The following is a 23,340-nucleotide window of genomic DNA, read 5'->3' on the forward strand; positions in this document are numbered from 1 at the left end:
ATTATTTTTGTTTTTAATGAGTATAAGGCTTTATATATAATTTCCCTAAGATTGGGAGATTGAGATGTCAGGGAAAGAAGGTTGAGAGAGGAGTGAGTGAATGATGGCTGTCAGCAAACACTCCCCTCTTCCTTGGGTAGATCATACTTTTTGGAAAGATGTTGTCACCTTTTGAAACCAATTGTTCCAATTGGTAATAGGTGAGGATTTTTGCCAATAGTTTTCTATTACCTTAGGTGCCTTGTCGAGTTGCAAGGGTGGTAAGGTACTCTCCTAGGATCGAACTTGAAGTGGTTCATCAGGTGATTCTTGAACACTGGGAGGTGTGGATTCCTTTGTAACTTCATGAAGGTCCACTATTGTAGGTGGAGGTTGTGGAGAAGCTTTTACCTCTATGGATGCATTACATGAGGAGCTAGAAGCTTCATGGAACTCCCCCCTTCATGAGCTAGGTGGAACAAATTGTTCTTTCTTTGGTACCCAAACTAGCTTTGGAGCGGGTGTGTAGCATTCTGTGATTTTTTTCTTTCCATGATCGTCAATTCGTTTTGGAGCTACAGGATTGAGCTCACATGGGTTAGGTGACAGGTGAGAACACAATCTACGTTTTGACACCCATATTTGATCATTTCCTTGATAGTAGCCTTGGGCTTCTAATAGTCGTTTAGGAATCCACCGTCACGTTCCCTTACATTTCTTGGAGCGAGTGGGACGTTTCTTACAAGGATTCTGTTTTTTAGCACTAGCTATGGTCGCTAAAGAAGCTTTAGGGACCCACTTGTATGTTTTCTTTGTTATATGAGGATGAGTCTTGTCAGAAGCTATATGCATTGCTTCTAGCATATTTAAGGGTACGAGTGGTGGCATTTCATCCCCCTCAAGTGTTACCCAGGTTGTCCTCCTGTTGCCCCAAGTGTCTATGGTTGCTGCTAGGTGGACCCAATCCACATTGTCCGACTTAGTCATCCCAGGTAGTACATCCATATGAGGAGAATCTTCCCCAACATCAGTGTCCGTTGTAAACATGTAACAATACTGCAATGGGGCCGAGTGAACTGTGGTGTCAGATCTATGATCAATTATAAACCTGTTTCCTAGAGGATGTGCTTGACCAGTTACAAGATCCACTCGAATGACAGAATCTTGGAACTACAAGTAGACATGGTTTTTAGACCAGTCATGCACCATTTTTGCTTCCTTCATGAAAGGACGTCCTAAGATCATCTCCGATGTCATAGCGTGTTTGGAGAAATCCATAAGAATGAAGGTAATCCTTATTTTATGTCCAAAGACCTTGATCTTGATATCTTCTAGCATCCCAATAGGTTTAACAATAGACCCATTGGCCATCTTCACTACTATGGTTGTGGTGGTAAGGTGAGGTCTTCCCATAGTTTCCTAGCAATTTTTAGTCACAATGCTAACCCCAGTGCCACCATCAAGGATTCTTTTCACAGTTAATCCCTTGGTAGTGATTGGTATGGTCGCATTGGATTCATCACCCTCAAAGTATTGTCCCAACTTGTTAATAGTATTTCTATAACAAGGTTCTCATCTAGGTTGGGTTGTGGATCTAAGTGTTCCTTCTCTATTGGCATCCCCCCAGCTCCATCCATCTGTGCAAATTGTGGTAGCCCAAACTTCAGTTCTCCATTGAGGAAGGCTCGAAGAGCTGAGACTAGCTTAGGGTCTTTATATGGTTTGGACATGATGGTGGTTCTAACTTTTGAAGACATGAAATCCATCAATTTGGCAATGTTTAACGGCACCTTTTGGGCTTCAGTCCCTTGACATGGGGAAGATGGGATCTCCATTTCTTTGATAGGATCAAATAGTCCCTCTGTAAACATTCTTTCCATCAGGAAGTGAGTACGTCCACTTTCCCATGACTTTAAGTCACTTTCTTCTTGGATGACACTAGGTATGGCTAAGGGTCTATGGACTTGGTGAGGTTGTTGTTGCATAGGGAACACGGTGTCTGTAATCTGGATCTGCCTAGGTGCTGGTTCTAGATCTTTTTGGGTATCTTCTACCAAACTCCTTAATTGCTTGACTTGCTCAATCTCCTCTGTAGGGTTTGGATAAGTTTCTATCTTCTTCTTGGATCCTGGCCATTGTGGCTCATGAAGATCTTCCTTGTTGGTTTCTATCTTAGTGGTCGTTTTGGTCTCCATGGTTTCACCTGAATCAGAATCCTCTTTAGCGTCGTTAATATATACGGGGTCGTCACTAGTCCCTATGTTGGTCTTTGAATTGGGGTCTGATTTCACTGCTTTTTGCGATCTCTTCCTTCGTGTTTTCTTCTTTTTCTGAGATTGGGCAATTGATACCGTGTCTCTTTCCTCAAGAATATAATTTTGTTTTTGGAGCATCAATCGTGTGAGTACGTTTACTGGTACCACAGGTGTACTTTGTGATGGCTCCTTGGTAACCTCAATCAAGTTTAATGGCGTGATCTTCGATGCATTTGGATTATTTGGACATTGGACAATCAAATGATCTTTGCCACATCGATTACACATGAGTATCGGCATTGTAGACGTGCTCGCTTGATTGGTTTGCATTAGTGTGGCGTTCTTTTGTAGCCTAATAGGACACTCGCCTACACGATGTGGACCTCCACACTCATAGCATTGAAGAGGTGGTCTCTTAGTAGTGTAATTGATATTTTGGCCTCTTGCCGTAAGAGCAGCTACTTGATATACAGGTTTGACTTGTCCCCAATAGTCCTCCATGTAGTATTGTGGACTTTCTTCAAGCACATCCATCCCATAGGCAATATTAGGGTCTATATCTTCCTCACAGCCTTCCAAATAAGCAATAGATGACTCACAACCCACTTGATTCACAAAAGTGATTCTTGGATGTGGTGGTTGCGGTCCTAGCACTGGAGGTGGTAAGGGTGTTGTTTGAACAACATTTTGGGCCCTAGGGACCATGTGCTGTTTGTTCAAGAGGTGGGGCCGGCATCAATGCAAGCACTCGAGGTGTGTCTGTCCATGCTAAGGTTGGTCTATTGGCCATCGTGCGCTTAAATACTATGCAATCCTTAGCTTGATGACCATACCTCTCACAAGCATTGCAGTTCCCATTGAATTTTACTATAAAAGTAGGGCATTCACTGGTACTATGCGGTCCATAGCATATTGAGCACCATTGTTGCTCCCTTCTTGGATACATATGATTGTTTTGCGGAGCACGGTTGTCTCTAAAACTCTCCTGAATAATCTTGCTGAGATCTGCTAAAGTCATCTCAGATATCTTCGGCTTCTTAGCAATAGGCTTTAGGGTCATTGGCTGATGCCCCGGGGAGGTCACCTAATCAAAATGTAAACTATCACGTGAGTTCAACAGAAGGGTATTTAAAGTTCTTGAAACTTACTGAAATATATATAGAAGGGCATTATTTTTTCAAATTTGAAAAAAAATTACAGATTTTAAAAGAAAAGGGTACATTATATTCTTAACAAAATTCACAGATAAGGGGTTTTACAAATATGTCTTGGATGCACGTGATATGGTAGTTTTACACATAGTGAACCTCCCGAGGCTGATGCCTTGATGCTTGCAGGCTAATAGATTTAGGCTCAATAGACACTCTTTCTCCTTGAATCATTAAATTATCCTCCAATTGGATCGCATTGGTGGGGACTGCTTCCCAAGTGGTGATACCTCTAATGACTAAGCCATTGTAGATATGCTCATGTCGTAACCCCCTAATGAATCTATCAAACAATTGATTATTATTGAAGCATTCATTTGGATTACAATGAGAATTCAAATGCTTTAAGCAACTAATAAAGTCTCTCACCGACTCTCCTTCCTCTCATTGGGCTTTCTGGAGCTGAGAGGCTACACCCCAAAGTACTCCCTCTTGTATGTATTCTTTCAAGAACAGTCTCCTAAGAGTAGGGTAAATCATTTTTTCTTATACCCTTAGGGTTCTATACCAATCCCCAGCCTTCCCACTTAAGGTCAGGCTTAAAGCATTACTCTTATGCAGGTCATTGTGTTCTCCTAGAGATCACATATTTGTTCAAACACTTCGATATGATTTCTCACATCCCCATATCCACTAAATTTTTGTGTGAGCTTGGCTATTTGTACTGCCTTACTTCTAGGCTCTCTAGTAGGTGTACTACACATATTCTCAGCAATAGATCGACCAATAGCTTGAGCAAATGTTGCCAAGTCACCTAAGTGAGAAGGAACCGTGGGTGGAGGTGCTCCAGAGACTACATGTGGAGTTGGTATTGGTATTGGGCTTGGCGCATAGGAAGCCCTTGGATTCCACATTGGGTACGATGTTGTGTCATGGGGTGGCTCAAAGTTCATATGTGTGGCCCTAGGCATAGTAGACGTCGGATGTGACATGCTAATGCTAATGCTCATGCTACCTACGATTGTGGAGCGTAGGTAGTTGAAACAATGGGAGAGGTAGGAACTATATGAGTGCGATGACCCATAGGTGCATACGATTGGTACACACTTGTAGGTACTGTTGCAGGCATTGAGCTACCATGTAGTGGTGCTTTACTAACAAATGAGGTCCATGGCGTGTTTCTTGGCATGTCCATCATTGGGGTAGGCATGGTAGCCGTGGTGTCATCAAGGAAAAGATGAGCTAGACTTGGAAAGGTAAAGCTATCACTTGTGGGCTCAGATTTCACCAAGACCCTTGGCGAAACAACATATGGGGCATCCATCGGACTTACCGAGGGAGTCTCCATTTGCGATAAGGTCGGTTGTTTAGCCTTCTTGTATCCAGGAATCTTATGAGACCCGTTGAAGGCATGTTGATCCCCTTGTTCTGTCTCTCTAACTCAATGACCCTATGGATGACCTCACAAACTCTTTGTTGTTGATCCTCCACACTAGTAGCACCCATTGTGGATTGTAGGACATCTAACCAACCCACGTGATAGGTGTGACCTGTGTATAGGTCGGTTAGAGTTTCCATTTGTAGTTCGTACTCCCAGTTCTCATTTAAAAACGCTCCATCTAGGATTGAGGTGCTAGGGGTGTCCTTTGAGCTAAATGCAATGTTGCTCTCTCTATGGGTTGACCCTTAGTGGTCGCTAATTCAAGAGGACTCGATTGCTCTCCTAGCAAGGATATTGACATAGGAGCTTTTGATTTTAACTCTCTTCGTTGCTCCGCCTTGCATAAGCTCTCGATTTCCTTTTCCCTTGCTGTAAGAATATACCGCTCAACCTCTTGCACTTCGGCAAGGCTTCTACCATCGAGTAATATAACCTCAGAGGGGAATAGTTCTGAAGAGTCAGGAGGTGCAATGAATGAAGTATTCACGTGCACATTCTGTAAGGACATAGGGTCTACTTTGGTCATGAATTGAGAATTTACTTCCCCACCCCCCTCATTTACATCACTAGTCCATGTTCGGAGCGAGTGGCTCTACTAAAGGTTTCCTTCAAGCGGCTAAGCATGCTCGGCTCAGACCGCGGGCCCATGGCATACATGTCTTGGCTTGAGTTATCGGGATTAGGCATTGGGAAACCCTCCATGACTTCGTAGTCAGAGGAAGAGTCACTAGCCGCTATATTCGGGTCTTGGTTTTGTACTACCTTGGGTCCCCGCCGAGGGCCCGGAACCTAAGGTAGGTGGATATTGAGAACTCGCTGTTAACCCTCACGGCTCACGGACACCCCATCACCTATGACGGACGTGTATTATGTATTTGGTAGAGTCAGGTACCGGGCTTGTCGGACCAATAGGAAAAGGGTAAGAGTGATCGCCGATGAGAGGCACACTCTAACTGGGACATTCAAGGGATTAGTTGGCTAAGCATGGGCGCCCAAGTGTGAATGGGGTGAGCTCATATAAAAGCCAACTAAACCTAAAATTCACTCATTCTCTCATTTGTGCAATAGAAGAGTGCTCTTGCTCCATCTCCATCTCCATCTTCTTCTTCTTCACCTCCTTGTGTGTGTGTATGTGTGTGTGTGTGTGAGTGTGTGTGTGTGTGTGTGTGTGAGAGAGAGAGAGAGAGAGAGAGAGAGAGAGAGAGAGAGAGAGAGAGAGAGAGAGAGAGAGAGAGAGAGTGCGATCGAGCATTGCGGCGGCACGACGACGGTGAAGCGGTTGAGCGCGACGTAGCGGCGTCTCCTTCTTCTTCGCGGCGAGGAATCCTCCACGACAGGAGCATAGAGCGGTGAGTGACACACCATTGCCCTCTTTTGAGCTTACTAGTTAAGCTAGTTGTGTGCTTGGAGCCGTCTATGGCTCGCACACGGTGTAACGGCAAGTCCCTTGCTTTGACAGTGCGGCAAGGAGCGCACATTTTTGGCGCCGTTGCCATGGAATCGCCCTGCACTAAGCCCAAGAGGCACTTTGTGCTTCTCCTATGAGTTGTTTGTAGTAGGAAAGAAGAGGAAGAGGAAGAGGAATGAGTTGTTTTTCTGTAAGTTGTTAATTTCTGTGTTGTCTGCAAGTTCTGTGATTTCTGCATAATGTTGTGTTTTCTGTTTGCACACAGTCTTTGCACAATTAGTAGTCGTTAGCTTGTTTGCAGTGAATGAATAAGTAGGCAGGCATTTAGCAATTTCTGTTTGCACACAGTCTGCACATAGTTTTCTGTCAAGGTTTGGCTGCACACAGTGTTTGCACAGCAAGGTAGTGAGAGAGGAAGTAGGTGGACAGTTAGCTCACTGTCAGTAAGCAGTTAACAGATTAGTCAGTGGTTAGAAGCACTTTTAGTAAGTAGACAAGGTAGTGAGCTGTCTGTGAGCTGTTGACTGGTAGGTTAGGTAGGTGACAGTGTGTGTGGCCAAGAAAGGGTCACCAAAACCGCGCGCGGTTATCGCCTTAAAAAAAAAAAAGAAATAAAAAGAAAACCGAAAATATTTAAGCGTGAGTGACTGAGGGGCTACACTAAAATTTTGATCGGGATCGGGATCATTTCCCCAAGCCCAAGCCCAGACCTCAGTCCTCAGTCTTATGATATATACTAGACTCACTCTTATATATATACCCTACCCCCTCAAGAGGGAATGAGAGCATGTGGGGCAAGTCCTCCACTCTCCTCCCTTCTCTTCCCACTTGCACCCTTAGACTTTCTAATTTGGGCCTAGTTCCCTACTAGAAATTGACGATTTTAGGGATTCCGAGGGCAGAAAGTGACCAAACGGAGGGCTGTAAAGCACGGCACGTCCCTCTGACCGAGACACTCGTTTTGAGCTATCATACGTTCTATTCTATAGCTGGGTCAGAAAAAAAGGACCAAAAAATAAATAAATAAATAAATAAATAAGAAAAGACTTGGGTTGCAAAACACCCAAAATTACTAGGTGAGCAGCCTTCACGGGCCCTCACTGACACTTCTAGGGGATCCAAGTCATATGAACCTACGCTCTGGACGAGTGTTAGAGCACGAGCATATTGGTAGTGCCTCCATTTACGCGGGCACCCATTATTCCTCCACCCTAGGTTCTGGACCTTCGGCCGGGACTCAAGGTAGCGCGACCCAAGATCCTCATATCGTGTCTAGTGATTCTTCCTCTGACTACGAAGTCATGGAGGGGTATCCTACACCAAACCCTGATAGTTCAAGTCAAGACATGCATGCCATGGGCCCACGGCCCGGGCCAAGCGTGTTTAGCTGCTTAAAAGAGACCCTTAGTAGAGCTACTCGCTCCGAACATGCGGTTAATGAAATAAATAAAGGGAGTGGGGAAGTAAATTCGTCATTCATGCCTAAAATGGACCCTATGCTTCTTGAGAGTGTGCATGTGAATGTTCCATCCACTGCACCTCCTGATCCTTTAGGACTATCTCCCTCTGAGGTTTTACTACCCGATGGTAGGAGTCTTGCCGAAGTACAAGAGATCGAACGCTATATGCAAGCAACAAGGGAGAGGGAAATTGAGAACCTACGAAGGCTAGAAAAAAGTCGAGCCCTGAAAGCAAAGGCTCCTATGACAAGAATCATGCCAGCCGAGCAACCGAGTGCTCCCAAGGTAGCAGTCACGGAGGGGCAAGCTATGGGGAGCAATAATGCTTCCACTTCAAGGGAAACCTCTAGCACGCCAGGCCTAGATGGGATATTCCTAAACGAAAATTGGGAGTATGACCTACAAGCAGAAGCTTTAACTGATCGGTACACAGGACACACCTATCATGTGGGTTGGTTAGATGTTCTACAATCCACATCGGGTGCTACTAGCATAGATGAGCAACAACAGAAAGTCTGTGATGTCCTCCATAGGATTGTCGAGTTAGAAAGACAGAACACAGGGATCAACATGCCTTCAACAAGCCTAATGAGATTCTTGGATACGGGAAAGGCCAACCAACCAACCCTGTCACAAATGGAGACTCCCTCAATGAACCGCATTGATCCTCCATATGTTGTTTCGCCAGGAGCCTCAGTACAATCTGAGCCCACAAGTGGCAGCTTTACCTTCCCAGATCTAGCTCATCTTTCTCTTAATGACACTACGGCTACCATGCATATCCCAGTGGTGAGCATGACAAGAAGTACACCATGGAGTTCATTTGTTAACACTGCACCGATGCCTAGTAGCACAATGCCCCCAACTATACCTACATGTATGTATCAATCATGTGCACCTGTCGTACCTCAGCCTCATGTAGCTCCTACACCTCCGATTATTCCAAGAGCTTACAATCCACAATGGAATTATCCAAGCTCTTATACAAGTGGAGCCATGCCATTTAATAATAACATGCCATATCAGGCACCCCCTATGCCTAGGGCCACGCCTGTAAACTTTGGACCATCGTCTGGTGCACCACCATACGAAATTTGGGACCCAAGAGCTGCGCGTATGCCAAGGCCAAGGCCAACTCCCATCTCACATGTGGTTCCAGGAGCACATACACCCATTATACCTGCTCAAATAGGAGATTTGGCAGCATTTGCTCAAACTATCGGTCGCTCTATTGCGGAAAACATGCGTAGTGCACCTGATAGAGAGCCTAGGAGCAAGGCAGTTCAAGTAGCTAAGCTCACACAGAAATTCAGTGGAGACGGAGATGCTAGAAAGCATATGGAAGTCTTTGAACATGTGTGCGATTCCTTGGAAGAGCACAATGAGCTACATAAGTGTAAGGCTTTGAGTTTGACCCTAAGCGGAAAGGCTGGAGATTGGTATAGAACCTTAAGAGTAGAAGAGAAAACGATCTACTCTACTCTTAGGAGACTGTTCTTAAAAGAATACATACGAGAGGGAGTACTTTGGGGTGTAGCCTCTCAGCTCCAGAAAGCCCAACGAGAAGAGGGTAAATCCGTGAGAGAGTTCATTAGTCGCCTAAAGAATTTGAATTCTCGATGCAATCCAAACGAGCGATTCAACAACAACCAATTGCTCGATAGATTCATTAGGGGACTACGACATGAAAGTATCTATAATGGCCTAGTCATTAGAGGTATCACTACTTGGGAAGCAGTCACCATGAATGCAATCCAATTGGAGGATAATTTAATGATTGCAGGAGAAAGAGTGTCTGCCGAGCCGAAGTCAAGTAGCTCGCAAGCATCAGGGCATGAGCCAATGAAGATAAAGCCAATCGTGAAAGAGCAAATGAAATCTGAGATGACTTTGGCAGATCTCACCAAGGCCATCCAAGAAAGCCTTAGGGGTAATCGTGCTCCACAAAACACTCATATGTATCCAAGAAGGGAGCAACAATGGTGCTCAATTTGCTTGGGCCCACATACTATGAGTGAATGCCCTACTTTCAGAGTAAAGTTTAACAGGACTTGTAACGCGTGTGGTAGGTAGCCATCAAGCGAAGGATTGCCTAATGCTTAAACGCATCATGGAAAATAGACTGCCTATAGCTTGGGCAGACTCACCTCGAGTTCCTGCATTGATGCCTACCCCACCCATGGAGCAACAGTTGCCATTACAACACATGGTCCCTAGAACCCAAAATGTGGTCCAAACCACACCGTTGCCACCTCCAGTGCTAGGACCGCAACCCCCTCATCCAAGAGTTACACCTATGAACCAAATAGGTTTCGAGTCATCTAGTACTTACGTAGATTGCGAAGGGGACATAGACCCTAGTATGACCTATGGAGTCGACATGCTTGAGGAGTGTCCCGTGTACTATATGGAAGACCATTGGGGACAAATCAAACCGGTATATCAAGCTACTGCGCTAGCAGTAAGAGGCCAAAACATTAATAGTTTTGCCAGGAGACCACCTCTTCAGTGCTACGAATGTGGTGGACCACATAGAGTAGCTGAGTGCCCCATTAGAATGCAAAAGAATGCTGCACTAATGCAAACAAGTCAAGGGAGTGCATTGGCAATGCCAATACTCATTTGTAATCGTTGTGGCATAGATCATTTGATCGCACAGTGTCCTAAGAATCCAAACACACCGAAAATCACACCATTGAACTTAATAGAGATTGTTGATGGGACACCACCAACTATAAACATAGCACCAGTGAATGCACTCACACGGTCGATGCTCCAAAAGCAAAATTACATCCTCGAAGAGAGAGATGCTGCATCCATTGGCCGAGCGAGAAAGAAGAAAACACGAAGAAAGAAATCCCTTAATGCTTCTAGCTCAAAACCTAGTTCAAAGACTAACATAGGGACAGGAGAGGATCCCGTGTATATGAATGACCCTGAGGATGACTCAGATTCGATAGAGACCACGGAGACCAAAACTATTACTACAAAGGAAAAAGCCAGTGAGGAGGATCACGAGAGGGAATTACGACGAACACCAAAAGAGTATTCAAAGTTAAACCACCCAGTTGCGAACCCCCAAGATAAGCCACGAGAGATGAAAAATGAGGATTGCAAGAGAAAGATTGGAACCTATCCAAACCCAACAGTAGAAATTGAACGAGTCCAACAACTGAGGGGTTTGGTGGAAGAAACTCAACGAACATTAGAACCTGAACCCAAACATATCCAGATGTCGGACACAGTGTTTCCCACACAAGTTCAACCTCACAAGAACTACAGGCCGTTAGCTATACCCAGTATCATTCGGGAAGAGAGTGAGGGTAGGACATCTGAAAGTGGACACACACCTTTCCTACTAGAGAGAATGTTTGGTGAGGGAATGCCCGACCCCCTTGAGGAAGTGGAGATTCCATCTTCACCATTCTCTTGTCAGGGTCCTACGTCCCACAAGATGCCATTAAATGTTGCCAAATTGATGGATTTCATGTCTTCAAAAGTTAGAACCACCATCATGTCCAAACTATATAAAGACCCCGAGCTAGTCTCAGCTCTTCGAGCCTTCCTCAATGGAGAATTACAGGCCGGATTACCACAGTTTGCACATATGAACAAACCTGACTCGGTAATGAATGATGAGGAACATTTAGCACCACCATCTGACCTAGCAGGACATGAATCTGTAATTGAAGTACCTGTTAACAAGTTGGGGCAATACTTTGAAGGTGATGAATCTAATGCTACTCTGCCAATCACTACTAAAGGATTAACTGTAAAGGGAGTCCTTGACGATGGTGCGGGAGTCAGCATGGTGACAAAGAGTTGTTGGGAGTCTATGGGGCGACCTCACCTTGAAGCCACAAGCGTAGTGGTAAAAATGGCTAATGGATCTATTGTTACGCCTATTGGAATGCTTAAGGATCTCAGGATCAAGGTCTTGGGACACAAGGTAAGGCAAACTTTCATTGTTATGGATTTTTCCAAGCATCCTATGTCATTTGAGATGATCTTAGGGCGTCCATTCATGAGGGAAGCAAAAATGGTGTATGACTGGTCCAAAAACCACGTTTACTTACAGTTCCAAGACTCTGTCATTCGAGTTGATCTTTTAAGTGGTCGAACGCATCCTCTAGGAAATAAATTCATCATTGATAATCGATCAGACACAACAATTCACTCAGCTCCATTACAGTATTGTTACACGTGTAACGAAGACACGGATATTGGGGAGAACTCTCCTTATATGGATATCCTACCTGGGATGACTGAGTCGGACAATGTGGATTGGGTCCACCTAGCAGCAACCATAGACACTTGGGGAAATAGGGGGACGACCTGGGTAACACCTGAGGGGGATGAAATGCCTGTACCCTTAAATATGCTACAAGCAATGCATATAGCTTCTGACAAGACTCATCCTAATGTAACGAAGAAAACATACAAGTGGGTCCCTAAAGCTTCTTTAGTGACCATAGATAGTGCTAAAAAACAGAAGCCTTGTAAGAAACGTACCACTCGCTCCAAGAAAAGTAAGAAAATGTTGCGATGGATCCCTAAACGACTATTGGAAGCCCAAGGCTACTATCAAGGAAATGATCAAATCTGGGTGCCAAAACGTAGATTGTGCTCTTACCTATCACCTGACCCATGTGAGCCCAATCCCGTAGCTCCAAAACGAATCAATGATCGTGGAAAGAAAAAAACCATAGAATGCTACACACCCGCTCCCGAGCTAGTTTGGGTACCAAAGAAAGAACGATTTGTTCCACCTAGCTCAGGAAGGGGGGAGTCCCATGAAGCTTCTAGCTCCTCATGTAATGCATCCGTAGAGGTAAAAGCTTCTCCACAGCCTCCACCTACAATAGTGGACCTCCATAAAGCTACAAAGGAATCCACACCTCCCAGTGTTCAAGAATCACCTGATGAACTACTTCAAGTTCGATCTTGGGAGAGTACCTTACCACCCTTGCAACTCGACGAGGTGCCTAAGGTAATAGAAAACTACTGGAAAAAATCTCCACCTATTACCAACTGGAACAATTGGTTTCAAAGGGTGACAAGCTCATTTCAAACGGTATGATCTACCCAAGGAAGGGGGGAGTGTTGGCTGACAGTCATCATTCATTTGTTTCCCTCTCAACCTTTTTCCCTGACCTCTCAATCACCAATCTTAGGGAATGTACATATAAAGCTTTATACTCACAAAAAACAAAAAAATAAAGAGCAAGAGCAATTAGCAAACGAGTATGCACAATAAAAGTCAAAACATTGACCCAGACCTACACATTTACATCCGGTACACTGAAACAGAAACCTATGTCATGAAACACCTTTGATCCTCATCACTTGAGTGATGGAGGGTAGGTAAGATTAGTACGATAGGAGTGTTTCTGTTTTAGAGTTGAGTGATTAGCAAAGTTCTCTTTTCCCACTAATGTGCCTCCTGGAGGTATTCCTTTTGTTTCCTAGTGTGTACAGGAGTGTGTTGCTGTTGATAGGATTTGGACCTTCATGGAATCTTTATCTCAACTCACTCTTCAAATCAAGCACGACCATCGACACAAACAGGTGTTTCTTTTCCATTAGCATTGCCCCTTATCTTTTTTGCATCTATGATTGTCTGCTTTAATTGTGATTGGTAGCCTAATATCCAGCACATTTGCTTAGTAAAGAACATTTAATTCAATGTAATTTTTTGTCATAATCACTTGTCTAGGTTTAAAAATCAAGCAGTCCAACTAAGCTAGTTTGACCAAGTTATGTGTTAGAGATCTTCTCTTAATACCATGGGGAATGCCTTCCTAATAATCAATGGTGACTTACGTTCTTAATCCGATTTAGGCAGCATTGTGTGAAATGTAATAGGGATTTCTAGTGGGCTTGACCCTATTGACCTTTAGCTTAAGTATTATAAAGGGAATTTACTAGTGTGATGAGCCTGGGGAGGTGTATCAGTGTTATATGACCCCCCAAAGTTACAAAATTAAAATGTTGAAAATGAACAAACAAAAAATCAAAGTGCCACACTGTAAAATCTTAAGATGGAAGAGAAATCTCAGCTTGATTTGGTACTTCACTCACATGTATTGCCTATGGTACTAGAGCCCTAGAGGTTCCCAGTATGGGCGCTTTTACTTGAAAAGCAAAAAACCCAAGGCATACAAAATAAGCACACACATCAAAATTGAATCACTGTGAAAAGACTTTGGGGGGTCAAAGAAAAAGTAATCAGTCAGGCGATGATTTCATGAGAATTTTTTTTAATGGTAGCTTAACTACAAGGTCTTCTAGATATAGCCTCTAGTCAGCTCTCGAACATGAATACTTGGCTCTCGCGATTAAACAATTTAATTGACCACAGAAAATTAAGAAGCTTACCCATGGTATTAATATTCGATCTCTAGTGCCTTTCGACCGTCAAATTAGCGACCCCAGACTTGTTTAATTTTTTACCTTTACATCTGTTTATGCATTTGATTACATTGCAATTTAATGTTTATTGTTGACAGATTGTTTGAAATTCTTTTACCAATCAATTTGTCTACCTAAAACTGCATATGCGTTTTAATCACTTATGAGAATGCAATTACTGTGCCAATGTTGTTTGATTTTGCAGTGAATGAAGAAGGCTAAGGACATTCATCTCAAATGCTCTTCCACCTCGACGAACGAGCTTCAACTCAATAGCTTCCGGGGAAGGAATCTACATCAGGAAGGGGGGCATGTTAACCCTCACGGCTCACGGACACCCCATCACCTACGATGGACGTGTATTATGTATTTGGTAGAGTCAGGTACCGGGCTTGTCGGACCAATATGAAAAGGGTAAGAGTGATCGCCGATGAGAGGCGCACTCTAACTGGGACATTCAAGGGATTAGTTGGCTAAGCATGGGCGCCCAAGTGTGAATGGGGTGAGCTCATATAAAAGCCAGCTAAACCTAAAATTCACTCATTCTCTCATTTGTGCAATAGAAGAGTGCTCTTGCTCCATCTCCATCTCCATCTTCTTCTTCTTCACCTGCTTGTGTGTGTGTATGTGTGTGTGTGTGTGTGTGTGTGTGTGTGTGAGAGAGAGAGAGAGAGAGAGAGAGAGAGAGAGAGAGAGAGAGAGAGAGAGAGAGAGAGTGCGATCGAGCATTGCGGCCGCACGACGGCGGTGAAGCGGTTGAGCGCGACGTAGCGGCGTCTCCTTCTTCTTCGCGGCGAGGAATCCTCCACGGCAGGAGCATAGAGCGGTGCGTGACACACCATTGCCCTCTTTTGAGCTTACTAGTTAAGCTAGTTGTGTGCTTGGAGCCGTCTATGGCTCGCACACGGTGTAACGGCAAGTCCCTTGCTTCGACAGTGCGGCAAGGAGCGCACACTCGCGTAAGTCAAAATTCTCTCTAGTTGCTCCATCTCTAGCACACGACCAGAGCACAGATGCATGTGCCTTTGGCACCCTACAAGCGTCGGCGAATAACCTCGAAGGTTAACCACTTACTTTTTTAGGCGTCCGTTTTCACTCGTTTTTAATTTTTTTTTTTTTTGATGATCGATTTTTTGATTAAAGTGTGTGATAGCTTAAAACGGGCGTATCACTCAGAGGGTCGTGGTGTGCTTTACAACACAACGTTCGGTCACCTGAAGCTTCGTTGGTCTTCAAAAAAGTCAATTTTTAGCTACGTGTGAAGCTAAAATACGTAATTTTAAAGGGCGATTGAGGCCTGAGCCTGAGCGTGAGCTTGGGCTCAGGTCTGGGAGATATTCTTGATCCCGGTCCTACCTTTAAAATTTTTAAATTTTAATTTTAATTTTTTTGGGGGATAAGGTCGCCACCAGGGATTTAATATTTAGGTAATTACGTCAAATTTTGTGTGATCACAAGGTCTTATTGACACATTTACATGATCACAGCAAACATGATTACATAGAAACTGGTTTAGGGTGACTTGCAAACCCACAAAACTCCCGCCGGGTTAACAAAAAAGCCCGGCGGGCCCTCCGAGTTTTTTTTATTTTCCCTGCGGGCCCGTTGGGAAAGCGAATAAGCCTGGTGGGCTATTTGCGTTATATATACGTAGGCACGATCGGGCCCGCTGGGTCTATTATCGCTTTCGCATTTTGAGAGAGAGAGAGAGAGAGAGAGAGAGAGAGAGAGAGAGAGAGAGAGAGAGAGAGAGAGAGAGAGAGAGAGAGAGAGAGAGAGAGAGAGAGAGAGAGAGCGCTTGCGCCACCTTTGCAGGTACTTCGAGAGGAGAGAGAAGAGAGAGAGAGAGAGAGGGGGTCATGTGGGAGCGTGCTCTGCATCGCAGTGCGCGGCAGCAGCAGAGTACCTGACCACACGATCCGGGTATGTGTTGTGTGTGTGTGTGTGTATACGCTGTGTGGTAGCGTGTCTTTTGTTGTAGTGCATGGAAGTAATAAGGTACCTTACCACACAATGGGAGTGTGTGTGTAAGATGTTCTTTGGAACAGTGCTTATCACGGGGGCATCACCTCAGTGATGCGGGGAAGATGGTGTCCTTTTGGTAAGTATTGTCTTACTGTCTGGGTACTACGTCGATAACGCGGCGAATCTAGTATCCTTATGGTAAGTCAACTTCCCTTCCGCTTTCCCAAAAAACATATGGGCATCGATCGGTAACGCCGCTAAGAGATGTTCATATGTAGGCCATTGTTTTTCCTTAGATTCAGGCGGCACTCGGTCGGTAACGCGGCTAATAGAGTGTCGTTTGTTAGAATCATATGTTTTTGCATAAATGTGGCGTTTAGGTCGTTAACCCGACCGTACGAACGTCATATAATTTGTATGTGCATGTGCAATTAATTTTTTAATTATTAAGTATATGAAATACTTGGTCGATAACGTGGTTGTGAAGAGTATTTCATATGCAAAATGTATGAATTGTTTGATTTTGTTGTTTTTATCTGTCCATTTGAAATTATATACTAGCTAATCATATTCAAAAGAATACTTTATTCATCAATCATTGCTATTTTAAATGTTCTATTTATATAGAATAGAGCTGGCATCAATCATCACTATTTTAAATGTTCCATTTATATAGAATACTTTATTCATCAATCATAGCTATTTTAAATGTGTCATTTATATAGAATACTTTATTTATCAATCATCGTTATTTTAAATGTTCCATTTATATAAATTACATGTAAAAAAATATTTGCACACAAATTGCATGTTTAATATTTGTTTTTAATCTTTTTAAAGGACTCTCAAGCATTATCAATTTATCGCTAGTTTTAATGCTTCATTTACATAAATTCTCTGCAAAAATCTAAATACATACAATTTGCATGTTAAATATTCTTTTATATCTTTTTAAAGAGCATCAATTATCATTGCTTTTTGATTGCTACATTTACATAAATGTTATGTAAAAAAGTGTGTGAACACAATTTGCTAGTCCAATTTGTATACTTCCAATGTTTTAAATGTTTTGAAGATTTTAAGTCGGCGTGTGCTTTGTTTGAATTAGTATGTGCGCACGGAGAAAAATATAAGTTACAAAATTCAATATATGTTGAATTGTTAAAGACCGTTAACATGTATTGTTTGATCTGAATTAAGTTCTTATAAACCATTTGTTTGAACTGCTTTTTACACGTGTAACAGATTGCAATTTTAAGTGAAGATTATATTCCAAGGTATAAAAGTGTGTGCAGAACCGAGTTTCAGCAGGAAGTTTCAGCATCACTGATATGCGCATCCTATACAAATCGAGCACTCTCTGTCGTTTCAAGATAAATTTCACAACCTGACGTGCTGTATCAATTATTTTGGCGAACCATGTGGTTTCTTCGCTAGTGTACTAATCTTTCAGCACCAAGTTCAAGCTGTGCGTATTACAACCATTGGCAAAAATGTGTAGAAAGAACTTCTTTATTAATTTACTGACGTTTTTACAATTCTTTACGTTGTCCATCACAACCTGAACGACATGCTCAGCACCAATTTCTTTAATTACATCAATCAAGACCTCAGAAATGTATTTTCCACTTTTAGTTGCACCAGAACTATCAATCGCCTTTATATACGTTTCTCCCCTTGGACAAACCAGTATTACATTGATCAACAGTCTTCTCTGAACATTTGACTAGCCACCATCACTCACAATCGTACACCCTGAAAGTGAAATATTCCCAAGTATTATTTTTCCAACACGCTCTTTGACTTCGATTAAACATTTGTCCAAGAAAACATTTCTTATCGTGTGATAAGAAGGAGCTGAAAATCCTGGACCAAACTGATCGATTTTCTTCCAAGCAGCCTTCCAATGATTGCTGTCAACCATGACCAAAGCACTTCTAGTAAAGAATATTGCTTTGGCGAGTGCTATTTGTGCTTCTTCTAGAGACTGCACTCAAAAGCTTTGATGTAATGATTTTTGACGCATTTGACAAAGTCTACCTTCATTGTGATGTTTAAAAGGAATACTGCTTAGAATTTCCTCTCCTTGCGCAGGTTGCTCTCCAAGGTTAGTTGGTGTCACTACAGGATCTGCGTAGTTAATATTTGGCTTTGGGAACTCTTGATTCAAAGGCACAGAGCTATATATCTGTCGTTTCTTGCCACCCTTTTTGGCGAGCTCTTCTTTCAAATGCTTTGCAACTGCAGGTGCCTGAGAATGTTCACATTTTCTACAATTGTTTTTAGCGCTATCCAGGAAATGATCCCTAATACGTGGTGCACCGCCAAATTTTGTTGTGTGACAAAATTTACATTGCCACTCTATATATCGGCCGCATATGTTGTGAGCATAATCCCACTCTTTGCCATGAGCTTTTTTATTCTTTGGCTTCTTTGTACCACTTGTGCCCTCATTTTGCTCCATTTCTTTTAAATTAAAACTGAAGAGAAAAGAACAAGATGTTACAAACTGAAAACAAATTTTTTATTTTCAATATATATTATAATTTAAAAACCATTCAATATGAAAGTAACCATGATGCACAATATGAGATTTTCAATGCACGCTAGTCAATCCACATATTAATCACCTATATTGTGAGCAACCATACACATTGCAATGTAATCTATACATGGCGTAATAACCATAACAATAATATGAATCTCTCTATGCCATTATTATTATAATGATTATTTATATGACCATTTTGATTTACAAACAATAAGACACATCTAATTTCATTTGCTACAAAAACAAACGAAAGCAATAACATATATAATTGGTCATTTCATGCACTAATAATCTATCGTAATAAATAAGGCAATCTCTATATAAACCAATGCATGAACTAATGCAAATAAATCTTCAATATAATCACCCAATTGGGGACTACTTGAACCCAGTGAAGGATTGTAGCCCACCCATGCAACCAATTCAATATATAAAAGCTATTTTAACCCAATCAAGGATTATAGCTCTTATATTGTAAATCAACTCAAATATAAGACTTCAAGGATCTTTATATGCCCGGTACACTAGTAGAGGACATCCGACCCTTGACTATCGACTAGACATTTACATATGCTCATCTTCCAAAACCAATTACAGCCCTCATTTGGACCAATGGCTTCTTCGCAATGAGCATGATTCCCCAAGTTTTCAGTTGTTTTGGTTTCGTACCTTTATGTCGGTAAATGAATTAAAATTTTTTAGAAGTGGTTACCGAATTAAAAATCACGTCCGGCCCAAAAAAGGACCTGTGACTCTGTAACCTTAGGTCAAATCACAAGGAGATGACAATACCCAACACTCAGATACACTTCCCAAGGATTTTCCTAGATAAAAAACCGGGGTTAGCACACTATTTACTATATATAATTAAGCCCGCCGGGCTAATGCAGTACCCGGCGGGCCCGTCGGGGGGACGCAAATACCCGGAGGTGCCCGTAGGGAAATGGTGGAAGCCCGGTGGGCTAATCGGCTCTATAGGTTTTTGCAGGTCATCAACAAAATCACGTTAACAATTAACATGATCACATGATGTTTTTGTGTAAATACTAGAGTTATTTACGTAATCACCCGATCGTGATTACGTTAATGGAATCCCTGGTCGCCGCGGCCTGCACGCAAGCACACACACACACACACTCTACCTACCTACTTACAACTAATACACCTACTGTTACACACTAACACACTTCATTAGCTCTAACAGATCTACTTTCTACTTACTGTACTTTGCATTACACAGAACTAACAACCTTAATACTAAGACCTTTTCATAGAGAAAACACAGTAACCTTTCAAAACTTCATTAACAAAGAAATACACAGTAGCAACACAAAATCCTTCTTCTCAACACATACACCTTCCTTCCCTACCTTTCTTACAATTGAAATTGCACCACAAAAGAAGCACAGAGTGCCATTCAAGCTTAGTGTATGGCATTCCCCGGCAAAGGTGCCAAAAATGTGCGCGTCTATCGCACGTGTCAATGCAAGGAACTTGTCGATACACTGTGTGCGAGCCACAAATGGCTCCAAGCATGCAACTAGCCTAAACTAGTAAGCTCAAAGATGGTGATGGTGTGTCACTCACCGCTCTATGCTTGCTGTCATGGAGGATTCCTCGCCGTGAAGAAGAGGGAGACGCCGCTACGCCGCGCTCAACTGCCTCGCCGTTGTCGTGCTGCCACAATGCTCGATCGCACACCCACTCTCTCTCTCTCTCACGCATACACACACACACACACACACAAGGAGATGATGAAGAAGAAGATGGAGATGGAGCAAGAGCACTCTTCAATTGCACAAATGAGAGAATGAGTGATTTTTAGGTTTAGTTGACTTTTATATGAGCTCGTCCCATTCACACATGGACGTCCATGCTTAGCCAACTAATCCCTTGAATGTTCCAATTAGAGTGCACTTCTCATCGGCGATCACTCTTACCCTTTTCCTATTGGACCGACAAGCCCGGTACCTGACTCTACCAAATAAATAATACAGCGTCCGTCTTAGGTGATAGGAATGTGCATGAGGGTTAACAAGAAGGGAGTTTATAAAGGCAAAAATAAACTCTCTCCTGAAGAGCTCAAGCGTTATCGCAAGGATAACCGCTGTTTCAAGTGCGGCGAGCAAGGGCATGCATACCACGCTTGTCCCCAAAAGAACACCCGCCATGAACCTCCTAGAGCTACCTTGGTCGAAATCCAAGAGGAGAAAATTCACCACAAAGGATCTCCTCTATGCCATGCTTAGGTAAAGGTAAGAGAACATGATGCTTTTATTCTCTTTGACCCTGGTTCTACTCACAATTTTATATCTATAGAGTTGGCCACCAAGCTAAGCATACAAGCCTACGAGATGGGAGATGTCCTACCCGTAGACGATGCTTTCAAGGGGAAAGAAGCTTTAGTCACTCCCTTAATCGGGAAATTGAGGCTCCATGTCTATGTGGACAAAGAGGACTTCTTTATCTCTCCTCTCAAGCATGAGGATGTAATCATAGGGGCACCATGGTTTGGATTGCATGGCTGCCAATGTTAAATTCCCTGAAAGGAGAATCTCCTTCAAGTTCAAGGAAAAAGATATGTATATAGATGCTAAGGAAATGGGTAACACTATACCCATTGTACATACACAAGCTTTCAACAAGTCAATAAAGAGCTCTATTTCCGTGTACATGATTTTTGTTAAAGATTCTCAAAATGAACCTAATGTTTTAGCAAAAGAAAATATACACAATCAAAAGGAATTAGAGTTATCCAATTTTCTCAAGGGGTTTCAGGATGTCTTTATTGACGACATCCCTTGTGAGCTACCTCCTAAACGAGGTAATGATGACCATGCAATTGAACTTCTTCCAGGAAGTTCACCGCCTAACAAAGCTCCTTGTAGAGTTTCTCAAGCTCAACAAGAGGAGATTATGCGGCAAGTGCATGAGTTAGTTGAGAAGGGAATGGTTAGGCCTAGCTCATCTCCATTTTGTTCTCCTATGCTACTAGTGCAAAAGAAAGACGACACAGATCGTATGTGTGTCGACTATAGAGCACCTAATGGGATCAATATCAAAAATAGGTTTCCCGTTCCACGGGGAGAAGACCTATTTGATAAGCTACAAGGGTCCACCTACTTCAATAGGATTGACCTAAAAAGTGTCTATCATCAAATAAGGATAGTTGATCAAGACATTGTAAAGACCTCATTTCGCACTACGTTTGGTCTTTACGAATACATTGTCATGCCTTTTGGCTTGACCAATGCACCAGCCACATTCAACAGCTTGATGGAGAAGCTATTCAGGCCTCATCGAACCTTTACTGGAGTGTTCTTTGATGATATCATCATACTCTAATTCATTAGACGAACACAAGAAACACCTCTAGGTAATATTTCAAGTTCTAAGAGAGAATAAACTTTATGTTAATCGAAAGAAAAGTGAATTTTTCTTACAGTGTTTAGGTCACATTATCTCTCAAGATGGCATCCAAATGGATCCATCAAAGTTAGAGGTAATAAAAGGATGGCCTAAACCAAGGAATCTTCATGATTTAAGAAGATTTATAGGTATGTGCGCATACTATAGACGCTTCATAGAAAAGTTCTCACTAATAGCAGGACCATTACATGACCTAACAAAGAAATACGTTAGGTACACATGGTCTGCCAAGGAGAACAATGCTTTCGAAAAGCTTAAAGAAAATCTTATCTCTCAATCTGTGCTTACACTACTGGATCTCTCAAAGCCATTTGAGGTCCAATGTGACACTTGTGGTGATTGCCTTGGAGCTGTTTTGCTTCAAGAAGGGCACGCTATAGGCTATGAAAGTCGAAGGCTCAACCCTGTTGAGCAAGCTCTAGGCATATATGAAAAGGAACTCCTTGCAGTTCTACATGCCTTAGACTCATGGAAGCAGTATTTATTGGGGACTCCTTTCATTCTGCGAACGTTTCACCAAAGTCTTAAGTACTTTATGACGCAGACCAAGCTCTTCGACAAACAAATGAGGTGGGAAAATTTCCTTTTGCAATTTCATTTTCATATTGCTCACATTGCTGGCAAGCATAATCAAGTAGCCGATGCACTCTCAAGACGGCCGAGAGTGAATGCGGTTTCCATAGCAACTCACAATGATCTATCTTCTATGATAGATGAGTATGCTATTGATCCCGATTTAGAAATGTGATTTCAGCCCTTGCATTAGGGAAGAAAGAGGAACCATTTACTCTACAAGATGGTTATCTTCTCTATGGCAATAGACTATGCGTTACTAACTCACTACGTGAGAAAGTAATGTATGAATCTCATGCTCCTCCTTATCCGGGGCATAGAGGGATTCAGTCTACCCTAAAAAAGGGATTGAAACATATTTCTATTGGCCTACCATGAAAGCAAACATACAAGAGTATGTTTCTAAATCTGTGGTATGCCAAAAGACAAAGTTTGATAGAGGGAAGCAACTTGGATTGCTTCAACCTTTGCCAATCCCTAATTCACCATGGGAGAGCATATCCATGGATTTTATCTTTGGATTGCCTAAGTCTATCCATGGGAATACGGAATATGGATGACAGTAAACAGGTTCAGTAAACAAGCTCATTTTATAATTGTCAAAAAGACTATCAAAGCCCATCAAATGGCAACCCTCTTCATTTCACAAATCTTCAAGTACCATGGCTTGCCGATGTCCATAGTGTCAGATAGAGATCCTAGAATGACCAATAATTTCTC

Source organism: Adiantum capillus-veneris, chromosome 10 (genome assembly GCF_014529385.1).
Source record: "Adiantum capillus-veneris isolate H3 chromosome 10, ASM1452938v2, whole genome shotgun sequence".
NCBI classification, from domain to species: domain Eukaryota; kingdom Viridiplantae; phylum Streptophyta; class Polypodiopsida; order Polypodiales; family Pteridaceae; genus Adiantum; species Adiantum capillus-veneris.